General features: G+C 40.2%; 1 long non-coding RNA gene across 1 annotated transcript; it reads left to right on the forward strand.

Moving 5' to 3' along the window:
- Nucleotides 1-5,520: 5,520 nt before the first annotated feature.
- Nucleotides 5,521-9,469, forward strand: LOC148775286 (uncharacterized). The gene is made up of 3 exons (XR_016039318.1): nt 5,521-5,614; nt 8,117-8,266; nt 9,375-9,469. It is a non-coding gene; the product is annotated as an uncharacterized LOC148775286 (long non-coding RNA).
- The last annotated feature ends 1,626 nt before the right edge of the window (nt 9,470-11,095 follow it).

Here is an 11,095-nt window from a genome sequence, read left to right on the forward strand (position 1 = left end):
ACTGGGATGTCTTTACTAGTATGTCTGTGTTTCACTGAGCTTGAGCAAGAGGAATAGAATGTCCGTGGGAAAGACGAGGTCCATGATGCAGAGAGAAAACTGATCTATTATAGGGTTCATGGAGCCCAGCACCTAGAATCATAGGGCTGTCACGCAGAAGTTGGTGTTAGCATGGAAGTCTTTCTTCATTGTGAAACGGAGACAACTCCCCATAGGCATGGGATGATGACAGGTAAAGAGTGCACTATGGCGCTCGTGAGAGTGCCTTTCTCAGGGAAAGAGTTCAGTCAAGGTGTTATTTAGTCACCAAGTTGTATCTGACTCTTGCGACTTCGTGGACCGTATAGCACACCGGGCTCCTCTGTCCATGGAATTTTCCAGGCAAGAATACTGGAGTGAATAGCCATTTCCTTTTCCATGGGATCTTCCTGATCCAGAAAATGTCATACCATTTTACTTTCATGGTAAAAGTAATGGGTTAGTTTTGTCTCTCCCTGTGGTTCCATTTTTATCTCCAGTACAAAGCTCATCCATTTGAAGGACATGGACATACACTGTTTAAAATAAAATGTAAGTGTGTTTAAGTCAGGACCATACTGACAAATTTTGTCAGTGGCCATACTGACAAATTCTGAGTAAGAAAAGTGAGGTACAGAAACTGGAAACTGGATATAGTTTAAATGAGTTGAAGATCTTCCTAAATGGTTTTCTTGCCAAATTTGGAAAAATAAGACTAATATTTCCATGTTACCTTTGTCTTTTATTCCAATGAAAGGAATGATTTAAATCACATACTGTTATTTTTCATGTAAATCATAGAAAAGTAGACGTTGGGGAAGAAACTGACTGTGAAATCTATTACACTGTATGCTTGCTCTCTGTGTTTTGGGTGCTGACATTTTTATATAAGGGAAGAGGACATTGAAGACAAAATTGTAAATTCTTAACTGGCGGGGCAATCAGATAAAATCTATAAGCTCCAGATATTGTCTTGGGATGTTATGTATTGAATACAATTAATAGGATAGTATCTCAGGCATCCAAGGAATATTATTTTAGGCTTATTTTAATTCAATTCAGTAGTAACTGAATTCAATTCAGTTCAGTATTGAGCACCCACTCTGGCCACGTTGTGTTTCAGTGAAAGGTCAACACGACACATCCCCTCAAGTCCATAAGCTTTACTGGCACCAGGAGGATAAAGTGACCTTGACTCTGTGATGTCAGGGAGCTCAAGGTGTCAGGGTGGAGGTGCCATCAAAATAGGACTGGAACTCACAAGTCCATGCCATTTGGTCGGTTTACCACTGCATGGGTGATAACTGCTTCTCAGCAGACACATTTTGCAGCTCTGATACCAAAGGGAAGAGTTCCTTTGAAAGTTGCAAATAAAATCAACACATCCTAAACATTTCGTTTTAGCTCTTTACCCTGACCAGTTAGTCTTCTTTGACCCCTGTCTAGCTATACAAAACTGTGGCTAAACACATTGCTTAACCAAACCAAGTACAGCTTTGACTGTGGTTTTTCATTTGGTCTTTGGGGACATTTATGTATTTTAGTCAAAGTCTCTGAATCTCCGAAGATGCGTTCTTCATGATTCATCATTTCTGGAATAATTTCCAGGCTGGTTGTCAGCCTGTGCTCCCATTGCTTGTTCTGCCTCCTCCCTTATCATATTTCCACATCCTATTGGAATCCTCAGTTTGCTGATTTGTACCATGAGGATAAGAGCTGTGCTTTCTGTATCTTTAAATGCCCAAGACCGGCGTGGAGTTTCCTAGATCAGTTCTCAATAAATGTGTATTGAACCAATAGTAAGTAAAGTGTTTAGCAGAAAGGGACTTATGTTAACAGAATCTGCATTAAATTAACTGTAATGAGGACAAAATCCAAAACCATTCTGCAAAAATCCAATGTCCACTGGCCTCAACATTTGAGAATCAGGTCATTTCTTTGTCAGTTTCATTAATTTCTCCTATTCCATATTTCCTGGTCAGACGATAAAGATAAATAACTCTATTCTTTTATCTTAATCCAATTGTACAGAATATGGTGAGGATTTTAATGCAAAACAAACAGTTCCTGCTGGGCGAAACAGCACACTTGTTGGAAAAAATTCTAAGAAAACCTCTTAGAAATGGACAAGGAAAATAGAAAATGTCTTAGGATATCAAGCATATTGTGTAACAATCTATATAATAAAACAGCCTAAATAGAGAAAATTCCCTTTACATAATAAAAAGCCTCCTTTATGAATCAACAAGTGCTCTTTGAACTTTATTAAAAATGTTTTGACATTATAGGGTTGTTCAGTATAGATTTACTCAAAATAGCACATTTAGTTGCAACACAAGCCTTGAAGTTAAGTGGTTAGTTTAATAAAACAGAGTTTCCATAGTTACCACAGGAGAACAGAAGATAACTTTTATTTCTTTGGAACCAGAAAGGGGCTTTAGAGAAAAGATTAAGCAAACAGACCCAGGCAGGTTCATTATGCAGGGCTTTGCACCTGATTGGCTTGTTTAAAAGTAGAGACTTGATATTACAGAAAATTAAAGTTTTCCCTCTAAAATCTATAGCAGCACAATAAGAACTATGCACATTCCATATCCCTGGGCATTCCCAACTAGCATGAGTCAGAGAGAAAGCTGGTTTAATGAGAAGAATTTTTGCTCACAGTGTTTTGTTAAGAACCGTTTCATAAACAAGTGGTTAGAAACCCATGCAGGAGACAGCACAGCCCTACTCTCCATCTCAGGTCTAACTTGGTTATTCCCGATCACCATTCTGTTGGAAGGCCTGATGGAAGGAAACCAAAATCCTCCTCATGCCAGTTCGCTGAGATGCGCTCTGAGTGCTAGAGATGGTTACTGTCGCCGTGTCAGCTGCTGTGTGCAACCCAAGGAGCTCTTCACCATCGACTGTTGAGAAGCAGACTGACGTGGTTCCGACTGTCTCACCTTCAGCTTGTGAGCCTTTAAGGCGGCAGTGATTAACAGGACTTTCCCAAAGTTTCTATGTAGTTACAAGGACAGTTTCAATCTTCTGTCATTTTTTTGCATTAGCTCTGATTATGCTTTTACCAGAAAAATGCATTTGTTTTAAAGGTAACAATACCGACTAGGAGAATAGCTTATGTTTCATCTATATTTATCAGCACTCACTGTACATTTGTGTCTTCATTACCAGGAAATATTAAGGGACATTGTGCCATCGATTCCTGTTTACAGTTTATTATGCAGAGATAGGAAACACTTAGCATGTAAAATGAATGTAGAAATTATTCCTGGATAGAAACATGGACATTTCCCACTCGTTGGCTCTTTCTCCTCCATCACCGGATCAGAGTGTAATTGTCAGTAATCAGGCCTGCTTGCTGCTGATAAAACCACTCTGAATGCTAGCGGCCTTCTTTGTGTGATGACTCAATTATTCCAGAAGTGCCTCATCAAATCTACCCCATCAGCTGGGCTAATAAATAAGGAGAAGAAACTGGCCCCCCAAAGCAAATTATAAATCCATTTGCATTAACCATTTCGCTGGTCCATGATCTAGGCAGAAATAAGCATGGCAGCTTGTGTTAAGCTTATTTGAATATGTTTATAATATTTACAGCATGCAACTTTTTTTTTTCCCACAAGGTGTTGGAATTATCAGTCATGAATGGCATCTGAATGCGTTTATGTTAATTGCAGCAAGGCTTTAAGGATCTTTGAGGGCTATTTTGTGACTTAAATCAGGTGGAAGTTAAAACCTCTTGCAGGGAGAAGTATGGGTCTCGCATGAGTTATTGGCATTGCCTCAGAGTTTCAGAAGAAGGGGCTTGTACTTTATTTTTACAGGTGGTAGAAGGACAAATATGAATAATATAATGCCTGCTAGTACAAGTACAATGACTTCATATTGATCACAGTGGAAACCAGAAGTTATTCTGATGTTCTGTATGACTGCAGCAGTTTGCAAAGCAAAAAAAAAAAAAAAGCATTTTCTAGAGAAGATTGGAGTTGCCATAGCATTCTTTGTACTTCAGATTCCTTGAAAGACTCCATAAGGCAGAGGGCTCAAAAAGCCAGGCAAACCAGTAAAAATCAATTAAGTCCGTCAATGGAAATTTTATACATTGACGAATCATGTTTCTGTTCTTGTAAAATAACAGACTCTACTGCATAAGAAGTTTTGTTTGTAGTTGAACTTCAGTGATCACTGGGGAAGCAAAAACATTCAGAATGTATCATGAAGAGCAGTTTGGTTGCTGATATCAAATAATTAGTCTTGCTGAATATGCTGTGATTTAAAACCCAAGGCATTCCCCCTAAGAGAAAGCAATGCCACTGCCCCATTTTGCAGTGGGGGCTGTTTCAGTTTTGATGAAGTTCTTTCTACTCCTTCCATGACAAGTAGAGCTTCTAGCCAATAAACAGTAGTTTTTTTTTTGCCTGCTGCTGCTGCTGCTGCTAAGTCACTTCAGTCGTGTCCGACTCTGTGCGACCCCATGGACTGCAGCCCACCAGGCTCCTCCATCCATGGAATTTTCCAGGCAAGAGTACTGGAGTGGGGTGCCATTGCCTTCTCCTTTCTTTGCCTAAAACAACTTAAAAGGAACCCACTACTTCTCTTCATTTGCTCCTGTCTATGAAGCAAGTCCTCTTTACATCAATCTGGAAGGCTAAGAAGAAGGAAGTCGTGTTTGACAGCATAAATATAATGTGACAGTAGGCTAACGTCATTTTTGTACTACAGTTGCTAAATATATACTCTCTTGCTATGATGGGAAAGCTCATTGATGAAAAACTTCAAAATAAGAGATTTAAATTTTCATTACAAATTTAATGGTGAAACATGGCAAGTGGAAAGCTGAAGAATTTGATCATCTGTCCAGGCAAATTTATACGAAATTTGACTCTCACTTAAATTATCACGGTGATTAATATAAAAATAAACCTAGAGAGGTGACATGGGAGGTGGGAGGGAAGCCCAAGAGGGAGGGGATATATGTGTACATATGGCTGATTCACTTCATTGTACACAGAAACTAGCACATTTTAAAGCAATTATACTCCAATTAAAAAAATAAAACTAGACACTTAGAACTATAAAGGACTTGCTTTCCCATTAAAAAAAAAAGAGCAAGAAAAATCCCCTGTTTTCACCATTCCAACTAATGAACCATTGGTGAAGATCCCAAAGTTAGTGACTGAGAGGTTAAAAGTGTTGGGAGGTTGGGAAACAGGGCCTCATGGGTCAGCAATGCTGAGGCTGTAGGTGTGTGTTAGTCGTTCAATCATGTCCAACTCTTTGTGACCCCATGGACTGTAGCTCACCAGACTCCTCTGTCCATGGAATTCTCCAGGCAAGGGTACTGAGTGGGTTGCCAACCCCTTCTCCTGAGGATCTTCCCAACCCAGGAATCGAACCTGGGTCTCCCAATTACAGCCTGATTCTTCACCTTCTAAGCCAGCAGGGAAGCCTAGTGCTGAGGTTAACATGCTGAATTCTCTCATTTCATTTTACTTGGCAGGAAACTAGACCTGAGGGTGATGTTTGGAGTTTGAATTAACACCCAACTTCTGAGAGGAGGCTGCCGGGCATTTGCCTCGGACCAGTCCAACTGGTAAGTAAACTCCAAATGCAGTAGTTGTATCACAGGGCTTCCAGCACTGTGATGTTTCATATTTAGTTTCCTTGCCTTTTCATCAAACTTTTCACTTTGAGTTTAGTCCGGAGGATTTTTTTTAATATAGAATTTTTTTTTTTTTTTTTTCTGAATCGTAAGTAAATCTATGGTTCTCTGCTTTAAGGACACAATTGACAGTTGCATCTTATCACTTTAGGTCACCTTACCACCACCACCACCAATAAAATATAATCTGATATATCTTTAAAAAAGTAACATCTCAGGTTCATTACATCATACCATAGGTTTAAAGAACTGTCTTTCATATACATACTACCATCTGTAAAATAGCCAGTGGGACGCTATTGTATAGCATAGGGAGCTCAGCTCGGTGCTCTGTCATGACCTAGATGGGTGGAGTTGGGGCAGGAGGGAAGCTCAAGAGGGAAGGGATGTATGCATACTTATGGCTGATTCACTTGGTTGTTGTAAAGCAGAAACCAACACATTGTAAAGCAATTATAATCCAATTAAAAATAAAAAACAGTAATACTGTAGCGCATATTTCAAAGTTGCTAAAAAATAAAAAAGAACTGTCTTTTTCTGAAGCAAATACTTATCCTTGAAGTGTCTGTAAATTTAGCACTCCATCCATGATTATTGGCATAAAGCAAAGCACACAAATGGAGTCCTCTGTGATGACTCCATTTAACAAGTGAAGCCACATCTTAATTATAGCACACGCTGAAAGACTGTGCAGCCCACTAGGTTCCCAGCGCCTTGGTTTGTCATGTAGTTTCATCTTCTAAGATTGCTGTTTCGTGAAAAGATGAACTTCAACGGAAAAGTGTCCATCCTGGTAGGCAGGGGAGAGAACTAACTAACTCAGTTACAAGTTGGGGGAAGCTTGGTCAAGGTTCCAAGTCTTAGGTTAATTGTCTTCCAAAATGTGTATCTCCTAAGAATATTTTACTAAGTCTTTAAGTTTTACAGCATGGTTTAAGATCAGCAAAGAGATTAAAAGTATGGCAATTATTGCCATTTGCAGCATCATGGATGGACCTAGGGATTGTCATACTGAGTGAAGTCAGTCAGACAGAGAAAGAAAAATATCATATGATGTCCCTTATAGGTGGAATCTAAAAAGAAGTGATACAAATGAACTTATTTACAAAACAGACTCATAAACTTAGAGAAAGAACCTATGATTGCCAGGGGGAAGGATGAGGGGAAGGAATAGTTAGGGAGTTCGGGATGGACCTGTACACACTGCTATACTTAAAATGGATAACCAACAAGGTCCTACTGTACAGCACAGGGAACTCTGCTCCATGGTATGGATGGGAGGGGAGTTCGGAGGAGAATGGATACATGTATAAATATGACTGAGCCCCTTTGCTATCTACCTGCAACTATCACAACATTGTTAATCAGCTATACCCCAGTACAAGATAAAAAGTTAAGAAAAAGTATGGCAACTATTGAAAATGGGTTTTTAGGGGTACCTCTTTGATACAGTCATGGGACGCATGCAGGGAGTGAAGGGAACTGATTGCAGCAGGAGATTCCTCTTGGTCTCAGCCAGTGTGTTTCCACAAGGCCGTGGGCGGAGCTGCGAACGATGGATGCCTGGAACAGGGAGCCTCTGCAGCTCCTCTTTCCCTCCCGTATTCCGGTGCAGTTGGGCTTCCCAGGCCTTTTGTGTCACATCACATTTCTGAACTTATATTTTGCCGGCATCCTCTGTGCAGGGCTCCACGTGGATCTCAGCTGTGCTGCCTTTGCTCTGCTCCCTGGGGAGGGAAGAGACAGCAGATGGGGTTAGGGCAGAGGGCTGACGCATCTGACAGCAAACGGCCGGGTTGTTGCGGGGAAGCCGCGAGCGTCAGGAAGCTCCTTTTCCCCTGAGAACCAACTAACCACTGAAGAAAGTTGAAAATGAGCCCTCTGAGAAACGCTATTAAAAGTAGTAAAAAATCACGATTGTGCAGATGAGGTGCTGCTGTGTGCTTATTCGGATGCTAATGAGTTTGACATTAGGGAACTCGGAGGGTTTAGAGCTACTCCCTTCTGTGATTCGGTTCTTTATTGGCAATCTTTGAGAAAATAAATGGAAAATGTATTGCTAATAAACACACACCATGATTGGGTGTAGACAAAAAGCCATTACTTTCAGGGTTTAGAAAAGCGCTCTGCCCACCAGTGTTTTCCAGATCTTTTGTCTTAGGTTAGAGTGTGGCAAACAAAGGGACAGGCAGGTGGACCGACCGAGGGCGAGGGAGGATAAGCCAAACACAGTTGTAGAGAAAGCTGGCTTTTGTTTTTGCTTTTTTTAAGTTGCAATCAAGCAAACTAAGAACTCCCAATTCCTATGTGACTTTTCAGTCCTTCCATCCTGTGTCTTGAGACTTTTGCTGTGTGAGACATCCTGTGTCTTGAGACATCTGTGTCTTAAGACATCTGCTCTGTCTTAAGGGTTTTATCCCCATTTTCCACCAGGATCTACAGTTGCTGATTTGAGTTGAAGAAGCATCTGCTTAATGTCTGGTCAAAACTTTCAAGTAACGCAGAAATCCATGGTTAAAAAGCTGGACGCTCCAACCTACTGCAAAGGGTAAACACGGACCCTAGAAATCATCTGCCAGGAAGGTTGGTGACTTGTGTTCTAGAATGCCAGAACAGACAGACAAACCATAGCAAGTGTGTGTTAATATAGGAACTATATAGATAGATATAGATATAGAGATAGAGATAGATATATAGTGCTCATGTCAGTAGCCACTTGCTGTCAGGCTGAGTGTATTAACACTGAATTTCAGAGTTTTCTTTCAAGGGCCAAACAGCCTGAAGACAGATTCTGTTCCATCCCTGGTACCAGGTAAAGGAGATGCAGGCCTGTGTGTTATGTCTAGAAGCAAGGAAGCCACGTGCAGATTGTTCCCATGGAAAGCAGGATAAAATGTTGGCAAAAAGTGCTAGAAGCCTTTCAGGACACCTCATTCAAGAGCAGCCTAAATCCACATGCCTTTGGGATCTTGTCTCTCGTGACTTCTTGAGGATACATGTGCCAAACCTTGACTGATCTTTTTCTTCTGGTGGTTAAAAATAAAACCGACAATAATGACACTGAGAATCCCTATTATACAATTTTCCTAGTAAAGGGGAGGCATTTTATCTATGTCTATATCTATGTGCGTGCTTAGTCGCTCAGTCATGTCCAACTCTTTGTGACCCCATTGACTGCAGCCTGTCAGGCTCCTCTGTCCATGGGGCTCCTCCAGACAAGAATAGTGGAGTGGGTTGTCATGCCCTTCTTTATCTATATCTTATCTATATATCTAGTTTGGTAAGAAAAACAAAAATTGATATGGCTTACCTTAATAAAAGTAAAGGGGGTAAAGAATCTACCTGCAGTTCAGGGGACCTGGTTTCGATATCTGGGTCAGAAAGATCCCCTGGAGAAGGGAATGGCAACCCACTCAAGTATTCCTGCCTGGAGAATCCATGGACAGAGGAGCCTCGTGGGCTACGGTCCATGGGGTCACAAAGAGTCAGACAAGACTGAGCAACTAGGATAAAGGTAGACTTCTTTTCCCCGTTGATATATTATTAAATAGTATGATGTTTTCATTCTGTTTATAGCATAGTCCATTGGAATTATAGGTAATTGTTTACTGTTCACATCACTGGTTATTTTTGCTCTTCTGTTTTTTGTTCACCTTACATACCTTCTCTCTTTTATTTTTTATCTTAATAGAATGAATTGCAGGATTTCTCACTAAAGCAAACACAGGTGTTCATTCATTCTGACAGAGGGGGGCTCACCAAGCCAGTGTACAAGTTACCTGGAGAAAGAGGTAAGGCAACATTTTTACTAAAAAGCAGAATATGTTGAAATAAAATGGATCCGATTGAAGTGTTTTATAAAGACTCTCCCCTATGACATTGCTTTATCTCTGTTGATTTACTTTCAGAAAAATATATTGTTAATGCCCAATTTAGGATTGTGATTTTTTTGTTAGAAGCGTGATCACTTTACTGTTTTAAAATGTTAAACAGGTGAAGTTCTCTGAGCCTACAAGCCCTTTTGCATATTGATTAGTATGTGTTATTTGTTTGCACATGTTTGCCCTTAGAGAGAGACTCAGCATTAAAATTGTTTTAAAATTCCAATTTGAATTCATTTGTATTAGAAATTAGTTTACTTAAGGATCAGGAGTAAATAAGTGAGATTTTTTAAGGCATGTTTTTAAAAGCATTGTAGCTGATTTCTGCAGTTAATTCCTACAAACACTGAAAAGTAAGGAACTGGGACATCCTTGGGAAAAATCTGTTTAAAATAGCTTACCCCTCTATGAATAAGCTTGTTTTCTAACATTTATGCATTTTTCAACACATGCATCTCAAAATATTAGCAAGAAAAAAATTTTTAGACGGTTTCAGGGTGTTACTTTCACTGAGTTCTCTTTAATCAGAGCATATTAAAAATATTTTTAAGTCTATGAAAACACAAAGCTGGCGATTTCCCCCTTAGGTCACAAAACTGTGACTCGGAGGCCGTGGTACAGAGACTAATAGAAATCCTTGGCACCCGGCGTCCACCTAAGGGAATGCTAGAACTATTTGCTGGAGTCGTTTGGCAAAAGGACACAGACATATGGCTTTGGTTCATGGTCATGTTGCCAGTTGTGCAAAGTTAGAGGGTTAGTTGGTACACAGGAGTGGCAGCAACTCAGAAATCAAAAGTGAGACTCCAAACACATCAGCCTCCTCTTAAAGCCACTCAAGCTTTCACAGGCCTGAGGTTTCTTCCATTCGACCCTAGAAATTCCCTTTCAAAGGCAGCTTTTCTGTGGGGGTGTGCATGCCCTCAGCCTCAGGAAGAGCTCTCCCCAGACAGCTATGCTTGGTCTGAGAGAAGACTGAACCTGCTTCCCCATTAGGGGTGAGGGGACATGAGATGGGTCACCGATGTGTAGGATGCCATCTTTCGGTTCTTCAGCTTTTTATGCAGAATCCGAAGCAGTACAGATAGAGCTGGACAGGAACAGAGAGTTGAAATCAGGGATCCTGTGCCCTAAATAAAAGATTTGGAAAATTTTTCATTTCATTTAGGAGAAGGGATTCAAAAAAGTTTCAGAAAATTACTAATATGGCATCAAGGATGCTGTCAAACTTCCTGATTTTGTTTATTTAGATGTTTTTAAGTTTGCTTTCTTTTTTAAAAAACAAATTATTATTATGTCTGGCTGCACTGCATGGCATATGGAACTTTCCTGACCAGGGACTGAACCTATGCCCACAGCATTGGAGGCATGGAGTCTTAACCACAGGACCACCAGGGAAGTCCTTGTGTTTATTTTCTGAATTAATCTCCCTGAGAAATAAGTAAATGTTTGAAAAGGGAACCAGAAAAATAAAAGGAGGGTAAGAACAGAGGAAAAATATACTTGATCATTCAATCTTGGTTTCCTTCTC

This window comes from Moschus berezovskii, chromosome 16, assembly GCF_049115385.1.
Source record: "Moschus berezovskii isolate FMDL1 chromosome 16, NW_MosBer_1.0, whole genome shotgun sequence".
NCBI classification, from domain to species: domain Eukaryota; kingdom Metazoa; phylum Chordata; class Mammalia; order Artiodactyla; family Moschidae; genus Moschus; species Moschus berezovskii.